At 37.3% G+C, this 24,945-nt stretch overlaps 1 long non-coding RNA gene, 1 other non-coding gene and 2 pseudogenes across 2 annotated transcripts; all 4 read left to right on the forward strand.

Moving 5' to 3' along the window:
• The first annotated feature begins 1,214 nt into the window (after nucleotides 1-1,214).
• On the forward strand, nucleotides 1,215-7,420 carry LOC120004936 (annotated as a pseudogene).
• Nucleotides 7,421-13,358: 5,938 nt separating this feature from the next.
• Nucleotides 13,359-13,465, forward strand: LOC120004358. The gene has a single exon (XR_005469514.1). It is a non-coding gene; the product is annotated as a small nucleolar RNA R71 (small nucleolar RNA).
• A 6,100-nt stretch (nucleotides 13,466-19,565) lies between these two features.
• Nucleotides 19,566-21,529, forward strand: LOC119996881. Its single transcript, XR_005467935.1, has 3 exons — nucleotides 19,566-19,795; nucleotides 20,409-20,459; nucleotides 21,381-21,529. It is a non-coding gene; the product is annotated as an uncharacterized LOC119996881 (long non-coding RNA).
• Nucleotides 21,530-23,692: 2,163 nt separating this feature from the next.
• The window catches only part of LOC119995973, a 109,981-nt pseudogene continuing 108,728 nt past the window's right edge, over nucleotides 23,693-24,945 (forward strand).

The following is a 24,945-nucleotide window of genomic DNA, read 5'->3' on the forward strand; positions in this document are numbered from 1 at the left end:
AAAATAATGTAATAAATATGTGTTACTAAAACAACATGTAAATCAATTGCTTCAAACCGTAATTCCAATGTTTTGTATGCAATTACAGATGTTATTACATTGTTTCAGTGTTCTAGATTCTTGTTACACTATTCTCAAAAATAATGTAATTAAGAATGGTAAGATAAAACATATTAACCATGAGTCTCGTTGGAAAGAGTTTTACATGTTGAATCCGAGTATGTAATTTTTTCCAAAATTTAATATGCATTTTGAGAGATAAAACGTTTTGAAATTTCATTTAAGAAAAGAAAAGGTAAAAAACTATGATGTCATCTAATGATGTCAGCATTATGTGAGATAATAGTTGAATAATTGTTTTGAATACATAGAGGCATTTTGGTACAAAAAATAATACTATTTTCTTTGCATTTCATCAAGCTGAGTCACCTTGCCACATCAGTTATGAATCATTATGGAAGTATATTTTAGGGATATTTAGCACTATCGTACGGTTTGTGGAAGGATTTTCTCTTGATTCTTACAGTTTATTGGTTTACAGATGATACGGATTGAAGAGGGCTAATTAAATCCTACATCCTTTTTATGTGAATTGAATTGTTTGTTGAGGAAGATCTTAAGAGGATATCTAACTAGTTAGAATGTCGGATCATTATACATATAGTATCAAATTACAAATTTATCAACAAAAGAAAAATGATTAAGCATTTTAACAAAGAAAAGGAATTGGATAATATATATGGTGGTTAGAAAATATTTCTTCCATGTAAATGTTAGGGTGTTTGGATTGCACTAATCTTTCTTAATAATTTGCAATGTCTTTGACTTCATATAAATACTCAGACTCAAGATGACGTATATCACTCTAGTGACTAAGGTTTGAATAATTCTCATCTATTTAAAAAAAAAAAAGAGTTTGTTTGATTCTAATTTTCCAAAATATTCTTGAAAAATTATAGTTACAGATGTCAATGTAGAGAGTCGATTTTGAAATTTTTATTTGTTTTGGTTCAAAATTTTCTTATATTCTATTAATTTATAATAATATGCTTCAACATTTTCGTTTGGCAGTTAGCAAAAAAGTGATAAAATCCCTAAAAGGTCTCTGAGAAGTGTTTTCTTTCAAATGGTATATATATTTTTTAATAATTTTGAATTATTATTTTATTTCATATGAGCTCAAAAATATTTGAAATGAGAGAGAATTGGTTAACCTTTCACTCTGCCGCGCCCAACGTCACGTTCTCCATTGTGTCGATGTTTTTTCCCGGCTCACAAGATCAGCATGATCTGGAACTAGGAGAAGCAGAATCGTCAACGCCATGTCCGTGCTCTCATGGTCACACCTCCACCGTCTCTCTGCAAACAGACCAAGGCGGCTCCATCTGCCTCTTCTGCTTCTCCAACCTCATCACTGATCCTCTCTCTCTCACCATCCATGTCTCCTACGCTCTCTCCCAGCTATCCCAGGCCCTCTCGCAGCCTCAATTCCTCCACTCCCTTCTCTCCTTCCACCCTCACTTCCTCGTCTCCCCTCTCGTTCGCGCCCTCTCATCCTTGGAGGATGAAGCAATCGCACGCCAGGTTATCGATGTTATCATCGCTCTATGCGCCGATGATTCTGTCCACTGTGGGTTCGTAGCAAGAGTCGCTGACATTATCTCATCTGGCTCGCTCGCGTGGAGCAGGCGCCAGGTTTTTATGGTACGTCATCGTGATTCTGTATTCTCGCGGTGATTTCTGAATCTTTAATTTTGCCTCGCAGGCAGTACAATTTCGTTTTATTTTTTGTAAGACTCTATGTTTTTCTGCAAAAGAACTGATTGCAAGTGCAGGAGTGTTGCCTTGTAGTAATTTATTGGTTTCTATGCTCGCTTTATGAAGTTGATCTGCAAAAAAATAGCTGAAGGATAATGGATAATAGTTTCGATTTGATTGTCACAATTTACTGGTATCTTGGATTTCTTTGATGTCTCATAATTGGAAGAATGTGTAAAGGAGCCTGTATTCTAGGATCCCTGATGTCTACTCAGCTTTAAACATCTAGCCTTGTATGTTTTCTTGGCACACCTGCCCTCATTGGTTCTATCTCCTCATCCACATTGAGAACTAATTTACATTAGGAAGATTATAGGGACCTCTAATAGTCAACCAGAATTATAAATGAAGCACAATACTATGTCATATAAAACCTGGAAGTACTTTCAATTTGAGTTTGCTTTCCATATGTTTTAATAAACTTTTGGCCTCGCTAATATTCATTTATGATCTTGCAGCTTCACTGTTTTGGGATTCTATTGAACTGTCACTCGAACAATTCTTATGACATCATCAGGGACAAATATACCCTCATATCTAATCTGGTTGCAGGTCTTCAATTACCAAGGTACCATATGATGCGACATAGGGAAGCTTAAATTTTCATGTTTCCTTTTTTATTGATTTTAACTCCTCTGCTTCCTGTGTCACTTCTTTGAATAGTGAAGAGATCCGGAGTGAGATCCTTTACATTCTGTACAAAATCTCCATCCTCCAATGTGCTTTTGAGGATATTGATGAAGAGGATGTTCTCAGTGCCTTTGGTTCTAAGCTCCTTCATCAGTCACTAGATGCCCTAGCTAAGACAGAAAATGATTCTGTTCGTTTGAACTGCATTGGTTTGTCAATTTCTTAACACTTACTTTTTTTTTTTATATGTTGCAGTTTTATTTTTAGCATCTCTGAGACTAGATCATGAAAAATTTAATGCTATCAAAATGTCTTATGAGTTTTAGAGGCTCCCTAATAGCTGTTCATTACAGCGATGGGGTGTGATACTGTTGGATATGGCATGGTTAGACGGTTAGACTAGTGATAGTTACGCATAGAGACACTCATCTTGCAGATTGACTTTATAAATACTTGATCGCTTCCATTAGCTTACACATTTTTTACTTATTTACTCCAGCATTGTTGACAATATTGGCTCAAAGAAGGATTTTTGGAAATATATCTAAAAGTGAGAACATTACCCTGAGTTCTGATGAAGCAGACAATTTTATGCAGACAACGGATGAAATAGATGGGGCTTCTCTGTATGTGTTATTTGCTGAGGCTATTAAAGGCCCACTGCTTTCATCTGACAACCAAGTCCAGATCAGCACCCTTGATCTAATTTTTCATTGTTTGTCCTGTGAGGAGGATCCAGCCAAACCAATCCAAGTTTTGGTGAAAGAAAACATTGTGGACTATGTATTTGAAATTCTGAGATTGGCAGGTGAGTGAACTTAGTCCAGATCCCATAAGGCACTGCAATGAAAGAATCATTACTCAAATTTGTTATAACTTTTCTGTTCTAAAGAAGCTTATTTGTTTGTCTTACACTTAACCAAGTTCTTTCACAACCTAGCATACGAAGACCTTGGAAATGCGGAATTGAGAACAATTTGTGCTCCTTAAATTCTAAACCCAATGAAAAGTTAAACCTGTTAGTCAATCAAGTTTTGCCGCTGTGCAACAGGAAAATGATTTGTGTTTCCATTCTTGAAAATATGGTCTCGAAGCCAAAATATAGAAGCATTGCAAGCAGGCACTGGATGCCTTTTATTTTCACACTATCAATTCATTTTCTGGGACATTTTTTGCAAAACATCAATCCAAAATTTCCATAGCTTCTGTAGTTATATATGTTGCTGTTTAGAAGCTTTCATAACCTAGTCTCAGAACTTGAGATGACTGAAAGGTTGCCAGAAAATTATGAAACATTGATTTTCTTTTTTCTCTTGATCTACTAGTAAGGTTTTATGCAGCATTTCTAGTTATTTTTTCCTGATTAACTTTTACCTGGATGGACAGAATGTAAGGATCCGATGGTCAACTCTTGCCTCCAGGTTCTTAATCTATTTTCAGCTGCTGAGCAAGCCTTCCAACAAAGGTTGGTTGTCGGATTTACTTCTTTGATTCCAGTTTTGCGTTATGTAACGGAAATCCCTTTCCATCCTGCTCAAAGTCAAACACTAAAGCTCATATGTAACTGTGTTTCTGATTTCCCTGGAGTCGTATCACCTTCTTATATGGAGGAACTAGTTCTGGTTTTGACAAGAATGTTTGAGAGGCACACTGAGGGAGAAATAGGCATGCTTCCAGAAACATTCATATTGGCCTGCACAACTTTTACAGCTCTTTTAAAAACCTCATCTTCTCATGGGATTTTAAAAATGGCACTATCAGTTGAAGAAGCATCAAAGCATGCCCTTTTATCTTGTCTAAGTACCTTCAGAAAAGATCCTAATCAATTTTTGCATTCCTTGTACTTACTTAAAGAGGCATATGCATACAGTTTGGGAGAGATCTCCTCCAATAACCCCAGTAATATGGAACTTTGTGATTGTATAATGGATATATGTTCTTCACAGTTATTAACTTGGTTCGTGACAGTTGTCAATAAAATGGACGAGGAAAGTGTCCTAGGTATAATGGAAACTTTTCATTTTATACTGCAGCAGAGTTCAGATTCACAGGCCACAAAGTGGGCAAATACCCTAGTTTCAGCTTCTTGGTTCAGCTTGTCATTTGGATGCTTAGGGTTATTCCCAACAGAAAACATGAAATTAAGGACATATCTAATGCTCAGTTCACTTGTTGATGTTCTTCTGGGTCAAAACATTGGTAAATCCATCAGAGATGCTGCTCTGTATCTTCCATCTGATCCTGTTGATTTGCTATTTCTGCTAGGGCAGAAAAGGTCCCTTGATATGGGATTCTCCTCTTGTCAATCAACAGTTTTGCTGATTTTACATGCAAGTTCTTTGTATGATGATAGGTATTTGAGTTCTGATTCATCTTATAGATATTATTTCTTTTCCTTCTTTTTTTTAGGTTACATTTTACATTTTTAATATATATTCCTCTTGGTACTGATGTTTGTTTCTCAGGCTTGCAGATGAGAAGCTGGTTTTATCTTCCTTGGAACAGTTTATTCTTGCAAATGGTAGTGACTTTCTACATGAAATTGATTCATTGATGATGATGCAACTGGTAAATCTTTATGGTCTCTATCGAGGTGTTGGGATGATGAATTACCGAATTCCGTTTAGTCCAGAAGCTGAGAGGATCATTTCCATCTGTTGACTGAAAAAGAACGGGATTTGTCTTCCTGCATAATTCACTTGGTATCACTAAAATGGTTGTTTCAGCAAGAAAAAATCAGCAACCAACTGTCTTCTCAACTCTTGACACTCTGCAGACTCAATAGCGGAAATAGGGCTGACATCATTGTCCAAAAGAAACATAGCCAGACTTTTAATGTTAACAATATTGCAGAGTTGGTGATAGCAGGGGATAACTATGTAGCACCGCTTTTGGTATGCTTGTTGCTGCAACTTGCGAAAGAAGAGGGCCAAGGGAACGACATTATAGCAGTAGTAAATCTCATGGCAACAATCATTGACATTTTTCCACCTGCTTCAGAATACTTTTGTTTGCATGGCATAGGCAATGGAGTTCAGGTTGTTCTTTACAATTCAATCCATTCTTCATCGGAGATTTTCAAACCCGTATCACTTTTAGTACTAAGCATTCTAAGTTTGGTGCACTCTGAAACACTTTCTCGTGATGAAGCTTGGGTTACTGTGACTATAAAGGTACCTACTTCCACTGTTCTAATGCTATCTACAATAATTTCAGCAAACTGATGGGGTCTCTCAACTTTTGTAGTTGATGGATTTCCTGATTACAACACTAGACGTGGAAGGCTGGACTTGTGAAGGTCTGGAAGTAATTGGCATCCTTTCCCTTGTTTTACACCACTCAACCAACAAAGTCCTTCTAGGGGCTGCAAAAGCCATTATTTTCAATACTAGCTTGATCTCTTCAATCAACAGCATGATTCATACAGCCTGCTCAAAGGGACCTGCATTGTTCAATTGTGACGAGAAGACAGGCATGGGTGAAGCTCTGATATATATGCTTTTACTATTCTACTTCTCTTTAAGAAGGTAACCAACTCTTTTGAATACAAATATTATCTTTGTGCTCTTTTTGCAAGCTGACACTTTCGCTTGCTTTAGTTTGCATGCAGTTCTACCAGAGTTTGTCGACTGGCACCATTTTGTAGACCAATCAAATTTGATGCAGCAACTTTCCACTATTACCATCCAATGCACTGATTTATGCAGGCTTATGCATTTTGGGCCTCCTACAGTGAAGCTTGTTGCCTCATACTGCGTGTTAGAAATATTTACCAGACTAACTGAACAAGTAAATAGGAAACAAGAAGAGTTAGAATGTTCAATGGATTATCAAATTTCTACTAGGGCTATACTAGAAGGCCTAGTTTTCCACAGTGACATCAGAGTGGCTAGGAACTGTGCCTTCTGCCTCTCAATGATAATATGGTGGGAAAAACTGGGAATGCAGGAAACGAGATTCATTGCAAAGAATAGATGGTGCAGGTTGATAGTAGAAGAGATGGCAATGTCTTTGGCAGTTCCATGCTTAGCCTCTAAGTCTTTCACGAATCATCACAAATCCGCTGTTTACATAACTGTTGCATTACTAAAGCTTCAGAACGTTCCAAGGTGGATGGGGTTGGTGTTTAATGATTGCTGCATATCCAATATAATTGACAATCTTTCAGCTAGCAACGTGAGCTCTGAGTTGATTTTCTTATTCCGAGAGCTGTCAAACAATGATTTTTTAAACACCAAGCAGATTGGAACTGTAAAACAGACTCTCCAGGTGATGATACCCGTCTTACATCATGTTGCCTTTATAGTCTGTGAAGCATTCTGTTTTGTACATGCCATACAATTGCTATTTTTATTGTTCAACTCCTTGTCCCTTAGGTCATGAAGTGATGAATTTCCGAATTCTCTGTGGAAGCTTCTTAGATAGAAAATGTTTTCAATCATATCATCTTTAGATCTTACAACTAATTATAACTTCTCAATCGAAACTCGAAAGATAGATAACCTGCTGTAGTTATCAGATTCCCAATAACATTTTCCTGGATTATGCAGGCATGCAGAAAACGTTTGCACATGCACAATGCTCAATGTGTACACACAAACGCCTATCCAAAGAAGACCATGGTGACGCCAGAAGACTTAGGGGAAGTTTATGAGTATCTCATTCACTTGATGTCTTCTGAGTTTTTGCTAGATACAGATTCCAGGGGAAGAGAAGTGAAGGATAAGAGGTTGTTAGAAGAAATAGAACTGTTTTTCAAGGCATTTGCAGTATCGGAGAATATCTAACCATTTTTCGTTTATCAAATCATTGAAGTGTATATGAGTATTATGACACTTACAAGAACAACAAACATTGTTGTATATACGATACATTCTTAGTTTAAGTATCCTCTTACTAGCTTGAACCTGGAATGAAAGAATTAGCAGATCTGTCCTACTCAAAAGGGGAATGGACTATTTAGTGAAGTATACCTACATAATTGCAAATATCAGTTGTTACACTTCAGGAACACAAATGCTGTGTATCCCAGTGTACATGTGAATTCAATGAAAAATTTACTTGTTTGGTTGATTGCATTCCTAATTCTTTTTCATCGATTCCTTATAAATAAATGCATACGTATGTGTATATTGGATTATGAATGCAAATAGGTAACCGAATAGTCTTGAATGTACAGTTATACATTTACTTTAAATTTATTTCAATCATCAACTGAAGGTGGCAAATTTGGTACTCTTCTAGATTTTTTTTTCCCTTGCTAGCTTTCATTATTAATTTGTTTGTTCTTTCATATCCTTGTTTACATCTTAATCCACGTATTTTCTAGCTTAACTTGGTTTTGTTTGATGAAGTACATGATTGAAGTAATTCAGACATGATAAGAAAGGACAATGCAAGAAACCCTTAAAATATGACCTCCAAAAGTCTGCTAAATCTATGTGGCATTAAAATAACTACGGATTAAAAGTACACAACACTCCACATTAAATGGGGTCTTTTTGAGTCACTTTTTGGGGTCTCAAGCAGATAAGAAATGGCATCAGAACTATTGAAATCAATTGCTTTCCATCATCTAAAGTCTAAACACCCAGAGCTTGATATAATTTTTTATTGGGAAGCTTAAAAGGGTACAAAGAAATGAAGAAAATATTTCTAAGCCAGGAGTCGAGAAAAACCACCTTTGCAGAATGGTTGGTTTTTTCTTTAGAGCACCTGGTGATATGTAATTCTTTCCTTGAAGAAAGCTTCGAGAAATCTCCGACTCCATCAGCATCCACTTCAGACTCTTCATCACACTCTGCTATGGAACCGTTGCATGCGTTGCTAATCGGCGTTGAAGCAACAAGAAACAGTAGGCTCATTAGGGCTACAAGGAAGAAGCAGCAAATAGCAATGGAGGGGCACCAACTTTCTTTCCATTGGCACTAATCGTCGCGGGCTACAAAGAAAACTCTTTAGATGGTCAACTAAAGTGTATTGAATGGCGAAGTTGTCTCTAACAACACTACTAATATCTTTATATAGGCAGGCACATCAAACTAGCAATCCTACTAGAATTAGGAAAACATTCTAAAAGACTAATCGGAACTCCTACCACATGCCTTCGTCTGAGGGCGAATTTTTTTTGAGATCTATTTGTGGCCCTTGGATTTGAATACTGTTGTGAAATTATTCGCAAGCGGACAAGTCGCACAAGTAATAAAGAATGAGTAGAGTATCGTTCCCACGAGGATATTTTGACAAATTCAAAGTCAAAGTCAATTCAAACAATTATTACACTAATTGGCAATGTGAATTGTGATTATGGTCATTCAATGCTATCAAGCAACTGCAAAATCACTAAGTAAATAACAAATTGAACAATTAACTAACAACAAACGACGATTTAATTTCTAAGAAAGTTAAACACTAGGGTTCTTAATTTCACCACCTCTCATCCAATTGAACTCCATTGATTCATTAACTCTCAATTCTCAAATTAGTTGTTGACAATCAATTTCTCACTCTATTCAATGTTCTATTCCTAGATACATCGAATGTGTTTTCAACATAAATCCGGGTTATTCCTAACACTCGGATTAGTACATTGTAAACCCATTAAGATCAATGGAAATCACTTAACAATTGCATAAGTCATAAACCTATATTTCTATGGTTCATTCAACTTATGTTTTCTATGGATTCTTGCAACCTTAGGCCTATCCTTCCGGTCTCAACCCAAGCTAAAAATCATTCAAATGGTGATCAAGCATTTGAAAGCAATAAGTGTATCCATAGAAAATCAACAACAATAAGAGAGATTAAAGACTAACAATCAAGTTCATTCAACATTTAAAGAGGGGTTCCATTAGGACCCCTAGTTAGAGGATTAGTTCCTCATAATCACAAAATACAACTTGAAATCCATACTAGCAGTCATTTAATACAAGAAATGAGAAGAAATTAGATGAAACCCCTGAAATTCCAGCTTGAGCACCCAAGGGCTGCCGTCCAAGCTTGAGAGAATTTCTCCAAAGTTCCAACCTCCCCCAAAACCTAGCAACTTATCCCTTTTATACTCCCCACGACCCAGAGTCATTTATCTCACACTTCTATGTCGTTTTGAGCTGGTCTCCCCTGACTTTAGGTTAATTTCGGACAATTGAAGGCCTCAAAAGTCGCGAGATTACTCTGGCCGATCGATCGGTTTTTGGTCCGATCGATCGGAATTCTCCACTGTCCAATTCAGCTAAATCAGCGTCCGATCGATCGGATATTTGGGCCGATCGATCGGTTTTTCCCTCCGGGTCCAATTTCTTGCTCATTCCTATCCATTAAGCTGCTTTTCTTCCATTTATGCTCCGGAACCTGAAATGTGCAAATAACATTCTTTAAGCAGCATATAATTCGAATTAACTCTTAAACAATGCAAGATTTCATGTAAAAGGATGCACAATTATATGAATATAATTGGCATATCAAATACCCCCACACTTAATCTTTGCTCGTCCTCGAGTAAGTTGAGAATGAATAAAGGAGGGAAAGAGTATTTTCTGTTAAGCTTAAATGAAAAATAAAACAACTAAGACCTATTCTAAATAAGCAACTAATCTATGCCACTTTCGTAGGGCTCACGATGACACTTAGCATGTGCCACAAGCCTTTAAACCCCTAGGTGCCCCTAGTAGGAGGAGTTGTGTCTCCTGAGGGTTTACCAGAATGATACCCACAAACATTAAACAACTTCAATGCCAAAATTCATGCCATCAACAAGAGTATAAAATGAACTCACAATTGCAACCCTATCCACACTAACAAACCAAACATTAGGGCATTCAAACCAATAAAAGCATTCCTTCAAGAATCTTATCTCATCTACTTTGCTTATAAATTCAAGAAATGATGCACATAATGGATTTCACATGATATTTGGCTTCAAAGTGACATAAGCAATGGCCATGAAGTCTTCCAAGAACAATAAGAATCAAAAAGCAAATACAATGAGCATTTATTCAAACTTCATTCTTATTCACTTTTTTTTTTCTTTCTTTTTCTTCTCAAAGGTGACTTGTGCAATGCTCAACCTCCTTAAGCTTTCTACTTGACCCATGTAACGAGCTTTCGACCAATGACTCCCAATCCAGTTGGCTTAGGGCACTAGGTGTTAAGACACCCCAACGGATCTAATTACCCGAGTCAAAAAGGCTACGAGGTTGAACTAGTCACCAAGGTACTCTAACATTCATTTCCTACCTTTTTACGCAAAACTCATTGCTTGCTAGGCAAGAGGCCCGGTTACTCAGCAGAAAACTTATGAAAGAAACCATTTGTTCATAAACAAAAATTTTTTTTTTTTTTCATTTTTCATTGCTCAAGTAGTGCTATTTAGAATCAAATTGATCTCAAGCAACCACAAATGCCAAAATCAAGTCATATTTCATACCCCACAATCAAGTGTTCCATATTCACAAAGGCACAATGGACAAAACAATTTTCAAGATAGGAAAACTCAATTGGAAAGAATGTCCATAGCAAGATCCATCAATGCTTCAAGGATCACAAAATTCATCCAAATACACTCAAGAGTGACATGACATAAGGCATTTGAAGTCAAAAATTTTATTCAAAAATTTTATTATTTAACAAAAACTAGAAACCTAAATTCCCACCCCCACACTTAAAATATGCAATGTCCTCAATGCATGGAATAGGTGAAAATAGAAATAAAAAGATAGAGATAGAACAATAAAACCTGGGTTGCCTCCCGAAAGTGCTTGGTTTAAAGTCTTCAGCCCGACTCCCCTTTGTGAATTCAACCGGGATCCTTGAGGGTTGTGGTGTAGACTCCCCTTGATGGCTTCTTAGGATTGACATTTGATTGCTTAGGTGCCATGCAAGGAGCATAAGCTTTCATCACCACCATTTCCTTAGGATAGGCATTTTTCTTCATTTTCTTGGTCTTCCTCTTCTTCTTTTTCTTCCTCTTCTTTTTCTTCTCCTTGGGATCTTCAACTTGAGACTTTTGAACTTCAATTTCAGCTTGGGAGGCTGCCTTGAGAACTTCATGCTCAACCTTGGAATTTTTGCCTAGAAGAACTTCCACCGGAATATATGGAGCTTCTTTCTCAAGAGTGTCAGGGATGACCATGTCAATATGCTCCACTTGGAGGCATTGTTGAGAAACCTCCTCTTGCCTTCTATTGCCAAATACTTTAAAAGTGATTTGATCACCTCCCGCACCTCTCAAAGTAAGCTTCCCTTTTTCAACATCTATTAAAGCTCTCCCGGTGCTCAAGAATGGCCTTCCCAAGATTATGGGAGTAGTAGGGTTGGCCTCCATATCCACAATAAGAAAATCAACCGGGAACATGAGCTCACCCACCTTTACTAACACATCCTCCACTATGCCAAGAGGGTACTTTATAGATCTATCCGCCATTTGTAAAGACACCGTGGTTGGACTAATCTCTTTCACTCCAATTTGCTTCGCAACCGATAATGGCATCAAATTGATGCTAGCTCCAAGATCACATAAAGATCTTTCAATCAAGGTGTTACCTATAGTGCACGGGATTGTGAAACTTCCTGGATCATCTTGCTTAATTGGGAGCTTCCTTTGCACAATGGCACTACACTCTTCGGTTAATTGTATCTTTTCATGCTCCTTCAATCTCCACTTCTTGGATAAGATCTCTTTTATAAACTTGGCATAGCAAGGAATTTGCTCTAAAGCTTCGGCAAAGGGGATGTTCACTTGAAGCTTCTTGAATACCTCCAAAAATTTAGAGAATTGATCATCATGCTTCTTGTTGCTCTTTAACCTTTGAGGAAATGGAATTGGAGGCACATAAGCCTTGACTGGAGGTGCGGGGAGAGAACTATCGGGCCAATCGGGCTCAATTGCATATCGTGGCTGCACATCTTTCATTTTCACAGGAGCTGGAACAGGCAGATCGATCGGGTGGGGCTCCGATCGATCGAAAATTGTCTCTGGACATTTTTCAGCTTCGTTCTCCCCTGTTTTCCTGCACTTCTCCTCCTCCTGCAAAATTTTTGCCTTTTCGTCATCTAGATCAGAAGCATTTTTAACCACCTTACCAGTCCGAAGAGTGATTGCCATGCATTGCTCTTTGTCCTTCCCTTTTGGAGTCAATTCCGGTTGGCTTGGCAAGGTACCTCTTTCTCTAAATGACAAATTGTTAGCTATTTGCCCCAATTGTATCTCAAGATTCCGGATGGAAGTTCCATAGCTTTGCATCAAAGTTGCTTGAGCTTGTAGAGTAGCATCGGTTTTACTCATGTATTGCTCCGTCCTTGTCATAAATTGGGAGGTATGAGTTGTAAGTGTATCTAGGCCTCCGGCTAGCTTTGAGAACATCTCATCAATATCTCTCTTCTTCTCTTGGGGCTGCACTAGATGTTGAGGATTTTGCACATTTTGAGTATTGCTCCAAGAGAAGTTGGGGTGATTCCTAAATCCCGGATTGTAGAAGTTGGAATAAGGATCATTATGGGGTTGATTGAAGTTGCCTCCACCAATGGCATTCACTTGCTCACTAGGATTAGATGAAGAAGCAATAAAACACTCCCCCGTAGGATGGCGTCCACAACAATAAGCACAAGACATATAAGAAGGTGTGTTTTGCGTAGCATGTACTTCTTGAGCTTGATTTAGTGTCAATGCATCAATCTTCCTCGCTATGATATTCAAGGTAGACAGAACCTCATCATCTCTAAAGCTTCCTCCTTGCTTTGGATTCCCCCTCACCGAGGACCAAGAGTTAGTGGTCTTGGCCACTTTATCAAGTAATTCCCTAGCCTGCTCTTGATTTTTGGTCATAAAAGAACCTCCCGCAGCCGCATCAATAGTCTCCTTAGTATGCATGCTCAACCCATTATAGAAAGCTTGGTACACTACCCATTCCAGGAGGCCATGATTTGGGCAACTTCGAATAATTCCTTTAAAGCGTTCCCAAGCCTCACAAAATGATTCAAAATCCTTTTGGGCAAAAGACATGATATCCGCCCTAATTAGCACCGCCTTGCTTGGAGGAAAGAATTTCGTCAAGAATTGCTCCGCCATCTCATCCCAAGTGGTGATAGAGTTGGGAGGCAATGACATCAACCATCCCTTAGCCTTGTCCCTCAAAGAAAATGGGAATAACCTCAACAAGATAGCATCCTTCGAAGCCCCGTTAATCCCAAAGGTAGTGCACACATGCAAGAAAGAGCGAAGATGAATATTGGGCTCTTCATTAGGAAGACCATAGAATACCACTGAATTAGAGATAATGTTGATGATAGCCGGCTTGATCTCAAAATTAGTAGCATTGATAGGGGGATAGCGGATGCTTGAAGGATTTGTGTCCCAAGTACGCCTAGCACAATCCTCGAGAGAACGAGGATCAAATTGCCTAGGAGGACCTTCGACCTCATCATCACCATATCTTACATTAACACCTCCACCATTACCATTGCCACCATTCACATTTACAGCTCCACCAAGATCACCAAGATTTCCCCTTCCTTGATTGTCCCCAAAGCCTTCCATTTGATTATTAATAAGCTCTCGTCTAAGATTGTGAAGAGTCCTTTCAATCTCCAAATCAATAGCAATTAATTCTGGATTAGAAGAACGTGTTCGCAAGCTCATACAAGAGCAAATAATTTCTGCAGAAAATTAAAAGCCGAATTAGCACAAAAATTACCTAAATTGACACAAAAATAAAAATTTGCCTCAATCCCCGGCAACGGCGCCAAAAAATTGTTGTGAAATTATTCGCAAGCGGACAAGTCGCACAAGTAATAAAGAATGAGTAGAGTATCGTTCCCACGAGGATATTTTGGCAAATTCAAAGTCAAAGTCAATTCAAACAATTATTACACTAATTGGCAATGCGAATTGTGATTGTGGTCATTCAATGCTATCAAGCAACTGCAAAATCACTAAGTAAATAACAAATTGAACAATTAACTAACAACAAACGACGATTTAATTTCCAAGAAAGTTAAACACTAGGGTTCTTAATTTCACCACCTCTCATCCAATTGAACTCCATTGATTCATTAACTCTCAATTCTCAAATTAGTTGTTGACAATCAATTTCCCACTCTATTCAATGTTCTATTCCTAGATACATCGAATGTGTTTTCAACATAAATCCGGGTTATTCCTAACACTCGGATTAGTACATTGTAAACCCATTAAGATCAATGGAAATCACTTAACAATTGCATAAGTCATAAACCTATATTTCTATGGTTCATTCAACTTATGTTTTCTATGGATTCTTGCAACCTTAGGCCTATCCTTCCGGTCTCAACCCAAGCTAAAAATCATTCAAATGGTGATCAAGCATTTGAAAGCAATAAGTGTATCCATAGAAAATCAACAACAATAAGAGAGATTAAAGACTAACAATCAAGTTCATTCAACATTCAAAGAGGGGTTCCATTAGGACCCCTAGTTAGAGGATTAGTTCCTCATAATCACGAAATACAACTTGAAATCCATACTAGCAGTCATTTAATACAAGAAATGAGAAGAAATTAGATGAAACCCCTGAAATTCCAGCTTGAGCTCCCAAGGGCTGCCGTCCAAGCTTGAGAGAATTTCTCCAAAGTTCCAACCTCCCCCAAAACCTAGCAACTTATCCCTTTTATACTCCCCACGACCCAGAGTCGTTTATCTCACACTTCTATGTCGTTTTGAGCTGGTCTCCCTTGACTTTAGGTTAATTTCGGACAATTGAAGGCCTCAAAATTCGCGAGATTACTCTGGCCGATTGATCGGTTTTTGGTCCGATCGATCGGAATTCTCCACTGTCCAATTCAGCTAAATCAGCATCCGATCGATCGGATATTTGGGCTGATCGATCGGTTTTTCCCTCCGGGTCCAATTTCTTGCTCATTCCTATCCATTAAGCTGCTTTTCTTCCATTTATGCTCCGAAACCTGAAATGTGCAAATAACATTCTTTAAGCAGCATATAATTCGAATTAACTCTTAAACAATGCAAGATTTCATGTAAAAGGATGCACAATTATATGAATATAATTGGCATATCAAATACCCAGGCTTTTCAAAAAATTACCCACTACCGGTTATTCATTTTGAAATTTGAACTCGAAGCAGAACGAAAACGAAGAAGCAAGAAAGTGTTGTGCTGCCTCAACGGTTTTCGAGAGTCGAGCAAGAGGTCGGAGCACTTGATATTTGATGCTGCAGTTTGGGAACGATCTTTGAACACGTAGTCCAACTCATCCTAAGTCTATGGGGTGCCTATGTGGCAAGTTCATATTAGCAATCCCATATTGATAAATTTTAAATTTTCATATTTTCACATCACACAAATACTCAAGCTCTCTCCCCTTCCCTTCACGCTCCCACTCTCTCTCTCTCTCTCTCTCTCTCTCTTTATATTTCTCTCTCCTATGCCTCTCTTATGCTCGCTACCAGAACCCAAGATCAACTGTCCGACTATCAATTAGGGCCGCCAACCGATAGATTTGGTCACAAATGAGACACACTATATCATCTCCTAGCACAAAGGCTTATATGCATATAGGGCACTTGGGGCAATCAAGTTGCATGTTGGTAGGATCAAAACGAATATGAGATAGTGGCGAAACCTGCCAAAATCCTATCTGTGTCCACCATATGTAGCGAATAAAGATGAGATGAATTTGAATCTTGACACTAAAGTGAACGAACGAGAGAAACTCCGCCATAACTTGCATTTCATATTGCATGTGCATGTGACCAATTGGAAGGTGAGTGAATTGATCCTTGTTTCCTCATCATGTGAGTTTCGAGATTTCTTACTCCTAAGAAATCTATAATTGTACCCTTAGTTGACTTCTGACTATGTCGTGAAACTGTGAAACAATAATCGCTATTTTAACATGTATCTAATGGTCATGGAATGATGCGACCTAATAGATCATAGTTAGGAAAGCGAGTTGTTTTCACATCCAAATGATGTGAGGGCTCGAGGAATTTTTTTGTGGATGACACTAGTTGCTTGTATTCACTAGCGCCATGCAATGATGTCTAGTAGGACAACATTGCGAATACATGCAATAGAACTAAGTTGACAATCACAAGGACTCTTTGAGGGATTGAGTAATGCTTGGTCAAGGTGTAACCAAAAAAGTTTGGGGTATGAAAAATTAAGTACATGGCTTCCACACTATTATGGTAAAACACTTCTTCGTGGCCCTCATGGGTTTCTACTTTGAAGATACCATAACATGTGTATTTCAGGTCACATGGCCCATTTACCTGCATGAAAACATAAAAAGGTTAGTAAGCGAAATAAGCTCATCTCTCTCTATTAGACCCAAGCCCATAATGGGTGAGTGGGAGTATGTTGGAAATATGAGAATTATTAATGGGCAAGGCCAATTAATGGCTCAATATTGGAGGACCCAATATGAGTTTATAGTTTGATTAAGCCCACAAAAAAGTAATTTATGGTAAGGCTTAAATCTCGTAATTGGTTTTAAATTGAGCTTATTAATAAATAACAACCGAATCTTGTTTCAAATATTTAAAGGAATTTAAATACGAAATAAACTCTATCCAAAAAAGTCTCTATATAAGGACTATTGAACGAGTTATACCGTATGCTTTTTAAGCATGTTAGCAGAAGAATTGTTGGCTTCCAATTATAGAAACATTGAGCATAAACACTTGTGAGGAGAGTGTTTTTTGAGCTAACTAGTTTTATTGTTTAAGAGTATTTGTGCTGTGAATAAGGTGATCGATCTAGTATTGAAACACCACAACTTAAAAGTTCCTGGCAATTCACGCTACAATAGGTATGCCATTTCCACTGCATTAATATGCTTTGAATTCTCGTGGTCACAAGTGAGACACACCAAATCATCTCCCACTATAAAGGGTTCTATGCATATGGGGCACTCGGGGGAGTCAAATTACATGCTGGTAGGATCAAAGGGAATCTGAGATAATGGTGGAACCTGCAAGAATCTAATATGTGCCCGTCACATATATATGACAAATACGTCAAGACTAACAAACCAACAACTCTGCACATAACAACAAATATCTCCCCATCTTGAAAACACCTGGCTCGGTCATATCCATTAGTTCTTCTTGGGTTAAAGTCCCATTGCTCATGAGGAGTAGAGCCACAAACACCATTGAGAACCTTTGACAAACAAAATAAAATAAACATAAGAATTCTCGGGAAGATAAACACCATAAAATAAACACCATTGAGTACCTTCCTTTTATCATTAGATGTTGAAGTTCCCTTATGGAAAACAAGATGTTAGCGATAAGAGGAGACCAAACCGCCTTGAAACATCGCTTCATGGCAAAAGCCAAGTCGGTAGACAGAGTTATGTTGATGGAAGAATAAGAAGGTACTCAATGGTTTTTATTTTATTTTGTTTATCTTCACAAGAATTCTTATTTTTATTTTATTTTTTTTGTCAAAGGCAATCAATGGTGTTTGTGACTCTACTCCTCATGATGAATGGGACTTTAGCTCAAGAAGAATTAATGGATATGGTTGAACCAGGTGTTAGCAAGAAGGTGGAGATATTTGTTGTTCTGTGCGGAGTTGCTGGTTTGTTAGTCTTGGCGTATTTATCATATATGTGGTGGATATAGACAGGCTCTGACAGGTTCCGCCACTATCTCAGATTCCTTTTGATCCTACCAGAATGCAATTTGATTCTCCCGAGTGCCCCATATGCATAGAACCCCTTTGTAGTGGGAGATGATGTGGTGCGTCTCACTTGTGACCATATCTACCACCACGAGTGTATGGAGTTTTGGCGGAGGAGGTCATGCCATGTCCTATATGTTGCCACCTCATATAGAGATCATGCTTGAAGTTTAGGTTTTTTAGGAATTTTAAAAAGTGTTTAAACTTGTAATATTATGAATTTTAGTAAGACTATGTATTTACAAGAATAAAATATTCATTTAAAATTTAGTAAATATTTTTTTGGGTAAATGGGTATTGCATTAAAAGAAATATATGTACATGGGCATGCCCTTTGTATTAACATGGAGAAAATGACAATAATGGACCATGAAAGCAAAGTCTTATGCGTCAAATCCTGATCCATTACCTCTAAATAACTCAACACATCCACTTTAGTCTCACATGTTCCTTTACACAGGGAAAATCCACAATATGTGAGAACAAGTTTGATGGGTTCCACAAATAGAGAATCTTTCACTTTATATACTCATATATACAATTTATATATATATAGAGAGACACACGCCTAGTGGCGAACTCAAGTTTGGATCATTGGGGACACAAAAAGTTGTGCAAGTTCAGAGGCAGCACCGTCGAAAATATTTTTTGGGTTCTTTATGGTCATGGGCTCAAGATTTACGAGTATACACAGTAAACATAAAAACACAATAATAATACTTCACAACAATAAAACAAAAACAAACTAATAGGTTTTTTTTATCTCATGAGTTCACGATTTACAAATATAGACTATAAACATAAAAAAATTAATAATACTTCAAACTAATAATATAAAAAATATAAAAATAAATTTGGAAGTTCTTTATGTCATGGGTTCATGATTGATGAATATAAACCGCAAACACAAAAACACAATAATATTGTGGAAGATGTCCATACTAGGGTTAATGTCCTGTATGTCGCCGACCTCATAAAGAGGTTGCGTGAGAGGTTTTGGATTTTTAGAAACTTTAAATAAAGTTTAAATTGTAATAATATCAATTATAGTAAGATTATGTATTTACATAAAATCTTGATTTAAAATTTAGTTATACTCAATGTGCCATGAGAATTCTAATTTTATTTTATTCTTTTGTCGAAGGTAGTTAATGGTGTTTGTAAAACCCCAAAATTTTTGGAAATGATATGATCGAAGTCCAGTAAAAGAATTGGGTTAAGGGCTAAATTTAGAGAAAAGTGGAGGGGTCAAAAGAGAATTTTAGAAAATATAAATACCTAGCATACGGGTATATATATCCCTATATACTTTTCATTGTAAACTAAACACGTAGAATTTGGCAGCCGCTCAAGAAGAACCAAATCCACTTCAACCCCAGCGGCCGGAAAACATCGCCGGAGGCCAAGGTACAGGGTGAGTAAACAATTTTCTCTCCATATATATTGGCTGGGGTGATTTCCGGTTGAATATAGATTTAATGGATTTCTTGGTGTTGTTGGTTGGATACAAGCGGCAGACAAGGGGCTTAAAGTTCGGCGGAAGTGTCATCGGAGTTGGTTTGGAGGCAAGAACTTTGGGAAGTAAAACTAGGAGTTGGTATTTATGCGATAAGTGTGATCTGAGGACTAAAGTCGTCAAAGATTCAAAGGATTACTGGATTTAAGGTGAGAAACATTCATCTTCATTAATATTGGATTATACCGTGATGAGTTGTGATGACTGAACAGCACCTCTGTGTTGTCCGGTTTAGTTGGAACTCAGGTTCCATTGAAGAATGGTGCACGGCCGTGGTAGGTCCAAGCCATTGAAGTGGCTGGGGTGGAGAAGACATAGTCGGGCATGGACATGGGCTGGGTAATTTTCCTTGGCCCCGGGTCTTAGCACATGCATGACAAGACCTCGTGGGTTATTAGAGGAGGTGAAAGCAGTAGGTTATTTGGCCATTTAAAGAAGAAAATTTAATAACTGAAGTGTGTTTGTGGGCCATTAAAGTAGATGAAACCATTTGACTATTTAAGAGATTAAATTGATATGTTGAGGTCGGACATATGGCCTTTTAAAGGGCATTTGGTCATGAGATACGTAAAGGTCTTTTAACCAGACTTTTAACTCTTGATCACTTTGATCCACAGCTTTAACTGGATAAATATATGGGTTTAGTCGTCTAGAACCCATTAAGGTCAGACCCAGTGGGTCAGTTCAGGTTATGGAAATATTCAAATAATCAGAATTTGTTTTGGGTTATTTAATGACTGCTATACGTCGATATTTTTTTAGGAGATCGAGGAAACACAGTAGACGTTTAGCTTTGTTTGCACTGCTATCGAGGTAGGGGTTCTCCATTTATTGACCTCTATTACCCGATATTTCTTGTTCTACAATTGGCTGTGTTTCCCTGGTGTGTTAAATACTTGCCTCTTGAATCATTCTTTGTTGTCTCTTCATTGGTTCGTATTTCTCCGTGCTAGACTATAATCTTTCAGCATGTAGATAGGCATGTGTAATTTTGGCTATGGGAAACTGTTTGATTTGATTAGGACTCTTCGTAGAGCTTGGTGTCCTATTTTCCCAAGATAGTAAAATATTTTCTTAACGATTTTGGAAATGGGTTTGGGTGCATGGAAAACCTTATTGTAATACATGCATCATGATATATGTTGACTGTGTGTTTGGATTGTGGATTTGTGGAGATGGGTGGATGTGATAGCCTTGTTGTCGTTGTTTGGCTCTGGTTTGTGAGGTGGTTGTGACTCGCGACACACCACTTTGAGACGTGATCACTGTCTGGGATTTATTCCCCTTTATCTGTTCCCACATGATTATTCGGGGATTTGATTGTCGTGGCCTCCGAGGGGAAATCCGGACTGCTGTGCAACGTGATTATATGGGGATTTGATTGCCGCGGCCTCCGAGGGGAAATCCAGACTGCCGTGTGCCGACGATTGGATGTGGATGATTTGTGGCGCTATGCGCATTGAGAGGAGATGTGTGTTTGCATATATAATGTGCATGTTTATATATATATGTATATTGGGTTGTGATTGTGACATGAGCATAATCCTTTTGTTCCTGCCTATTCTTGTATTACTCTTGAGCTGATTGTTGTTTTTGTAGACTAGTTCTACTCTTTGTCATATCGTATGTGGTTCCCTCTCTCGGTATTTGCATCATGGATATCTGAGTCTTTATCGGGTACTATACCCCTACTGGGCTATTTAGCTCAATCTCTATTTCTTCTTTCCCTTTCAGGTGAGTACGTAGATGGTGGCTAGCTTCTCGAGGCGTGAGCGGTGTCCCCATGGATACAGTTGTGGTTTATGGGTAGCATAGGGTTTGATTATTAAAGACTTCCGCTTTGTTAAATTTTAAAGACTTATTAATGATCTCAATAGATTTCTAAATGCATTTATTCATTTTTTTTTGGAATTATATTAAATGATTTTGGAGGATTTACATGGATAGTTTATGGTTTGGACAAATTGATAATTCCGCAGACCCCCCCTCCAGGACGGGTCGTTACAGTGTTTGTCGCTTTACTAATCATGATCAATGAGACTTCAGCCGAAGAAGAATTAGTGCATATGGCCGAATCAGGTGTTAGCAAGATGGTGGAGATATTTGTTGTTCTGCATGGAGTTGTTGGTTTGTTAGTCTTGGTGTATCCATCATAAATGTGGTGAACACAGGCAAGGTTCTAGCAGGTTATGCTTTTACCTCAGATTACTTTTGATCTTACCAACGTACAATTTGATTCCCTTGAGTACCCCATATGCATAGAATCATTTGTAGGGGGAGATGATGTCTTATATGTTGCCACCTCATATAAAGGTCGTGTCAAAGGTTTAGGTTTTTTAGGAACTTTAAAAAGAGTTTGAAATTGTAAGAATATCAACTAGCAAGCATCCAGTGAACTTGCAAGGAGATTTTTTTTAGACATACAAAAAGAAGGAATTGAGAATTGAAAGTTTAGAGCAGCGATAGATAAAGTAGACAAAATAGAAAATCCTTCAATTATGTCAAACTCAGTTTTTGTCATGGTGATACCACTTACCAATATTTAAAAATCAGTGCCTTTCATCACTCGCCATATGTCACCTAATTGGCCACGCCTATGGATTTATAAGACCTTCAAAGAAGTGAGATCATTCATCCCATCTGGCAATGATTTTATTCAAGGCGATCTGCGAGTCTAAGGGTATTGAGTGTGTTAAGATTGTGTAGCCACTCAAGTAAACCCTCTAAAGTTCGACAACTTTATATGTTCAGAGATGTGAAGAATTGTAACATGTTGGAGAGCTGAGGGCCTGAGGGCAGAGCAAGCATTTTTAGAAGCCCAGATAATGTCAATGCACCTAGTCTTATAAGATGTTGCCATTGGAAGTCTTGACTATTGTCATCACAAGAGGGATCAATGGACCTCCATATTCTCAATATTCAATTTTTGGAGAGAGCAAAGATGTTTTAGATGTTGGGGTAGAAATGTCAGTCTCAAGCAATCATAAATATATAAACAAAGAAGAGAATGGAAGCATTGTAGCCACTAGTATATGTGAGATTTAACATCTTCAACTCTTAAGATAGAAAAAGTGGGTACTTTGGACTTGAGCATCTTAGCTATCTCTTGCAATATTTCTAGACTAGCATTTGCCAACCTCAACTCTATGGGAAACAGAAACAATGACATTGATACAAAAAGGTGCTGAAATTGAGGAATCTCAACATTAATTACTCTCCACCATCTCATCAGATTCTCACAATCACTAAGGATGGGAAAATGCAATTGATGTAACCACAGAATCGGATATGTATTCCAGGATAGTTAACCCTACAAGAAAGAGCTTTTTGAGAGAAATGAGACGGGACAAGTCTGGGACGTGTTGGCATCTTCTGCACCAATCTAACGCAATAGAAATCACATTTGAAGGAAAGCCAATTGGAGATTTTCAAACCACCACAAAAATGTATTTCCACTCTTCAAATTTGGATGACATTTTAGATTTTTCAACAACGTATCACTATCATAACATTCTGTACATCTCGTCTCCAACACAAGTTTAAGTATTGTAAATATTGATTTCATTAAAAAAATTAAACAAGATGAGTCAAATTCATGAGATAATAAATTATAGAATAAAATTCATGAGTCAAATTCATGCAACGTTTCTTCACTACGATTCCATATAAGAATTACTCAATGTAGTCAACGTTCCATCAGCGTACTCACCGTCACCGTTGGTGAAAAATCCACCATATTGAACATTCAATTTGAAATGCCCCTTAGAATCCGTTTATAGATAAAAAAAACAAAGAAATTCATCATCGAAAAATTAACAAAATCATATTAACTCTTGAAAAAACTAGAATTGCAAAAAAAAAAAACACATATCCAATCTAATGAATATTACAACCCCCCAAGCATAGACTTTTTTTAAGATAAACAGGAGGAGGTGGTTTATTTCGTTTGAAAGCTTCTATGTAGGTTAAGTGTTGTAAGTTTACAGGAGCCAAAATTTTCTCCAGATGAAGAACGACATATAATTGGTTGGTACAAATTCTATGAGATGAAGACACGTGGAGCAATTAAAGCTTTCGAGATGAAGACACGTTTGTCTAGGGTTATGGCCATGATGTAATATATACTCGATCTCATAGATAAACAATAATATTTTTTAAAATAAAATAGGTACAATCTCAATATGTGATCGTCAAAAGACTGAGTCTATAGTGTAGCCTGTTGCACTGCACTGCACTACACTACACAAACAAACAAACAAAACGAACGATTGTAAATTGGAATTATGGAAACAAAAAAAAAAAAAAAAAAAAGGGCTTTAAGTCTTTACCATTTATATTCGCTGAAATACTATTATATTTACATAAACTATCTTATCAAAAACAATGATATCATAATACAGTCAATAAATTAAGTTTATCAAAAAAACAAATGAATTAATAAATAAATAACTCATTTTCTTGTGTTGTCTATGTATCAACAATGCATAGATTAGGAAAAAATAATGCAGAGATTAAAAAGATAGAGAAAGAGTGATTGAGACTTATACAAACAGCCTTTCGTTGTTCTCAAAATATAGGATTGGATCGGTGATGAATTTAGAGCCCATGTTCAAAAACCCTACTACAAACCTGTCGTATTGAGATATCACCATCCAACTCCTTAGAACGTAAAACATTAATTTTCCTGTCCAAAAATTAAAACAATCCACACATAAGTGCACACGTATAGTTCATATAAACATGATAAATATGGGAGTAAAAAATTTGAAATTCTGAAAGTTTTGTTTATTATGAAACTTAATTTCAATGTATTCTATTTTTGAGCTTCTTTTCATCAATAAACATAAATTTTCTTGACTGGAGTAAGAGTTGAAGGTAAACTTGTAAGTTAAAGAGCATCTTCCACGCTAGCATCAAGACCTTTAATATTTTGCACACTCTAGCAGAACTTTTGATGAAGTATACTTGCGGCTATTCGATGGATCCAGAGGCCATCACTTACAGTGTTCAGATTCTTGAGGATGTCGCTATAATACCATTAATATCGCTATCGTGACTAGGGGCGGAGCCATGATTTTTTATGAGGGGGTGAAAAATTGGCGGAGGTCCAATTTTTTTAAAAAATCATTTATTGAAAAATTAACTAATTTCTCGTTAATTATATAACAAATTAAATTGAAAAACAAAATTTCACGGAAAGCACTACTGCTCATGAGAATTGAACCATAGGTGTTGTAACAATAAAACAAGCACACATTTCTTCTTCATCTTGCTCAGTCAAGTGAGCTTGCTTCACAAG

This window comes from Tripterygium wilfordii, chromosome 1 (genome assembly GCF_013401445.1).
Source record: "Tripterygium wilfordii isolate XIE 37 chromosome 1, ASM1340144v1, whole genome shotgun sequence".
Classification (NCBI taxonomy): Eukaryota; Viridiplantae; Streptophyta; class Magnoliopsida; order Celastrales; family Celastraceae; genus Tripterygium; species Tripterygium wilfordii.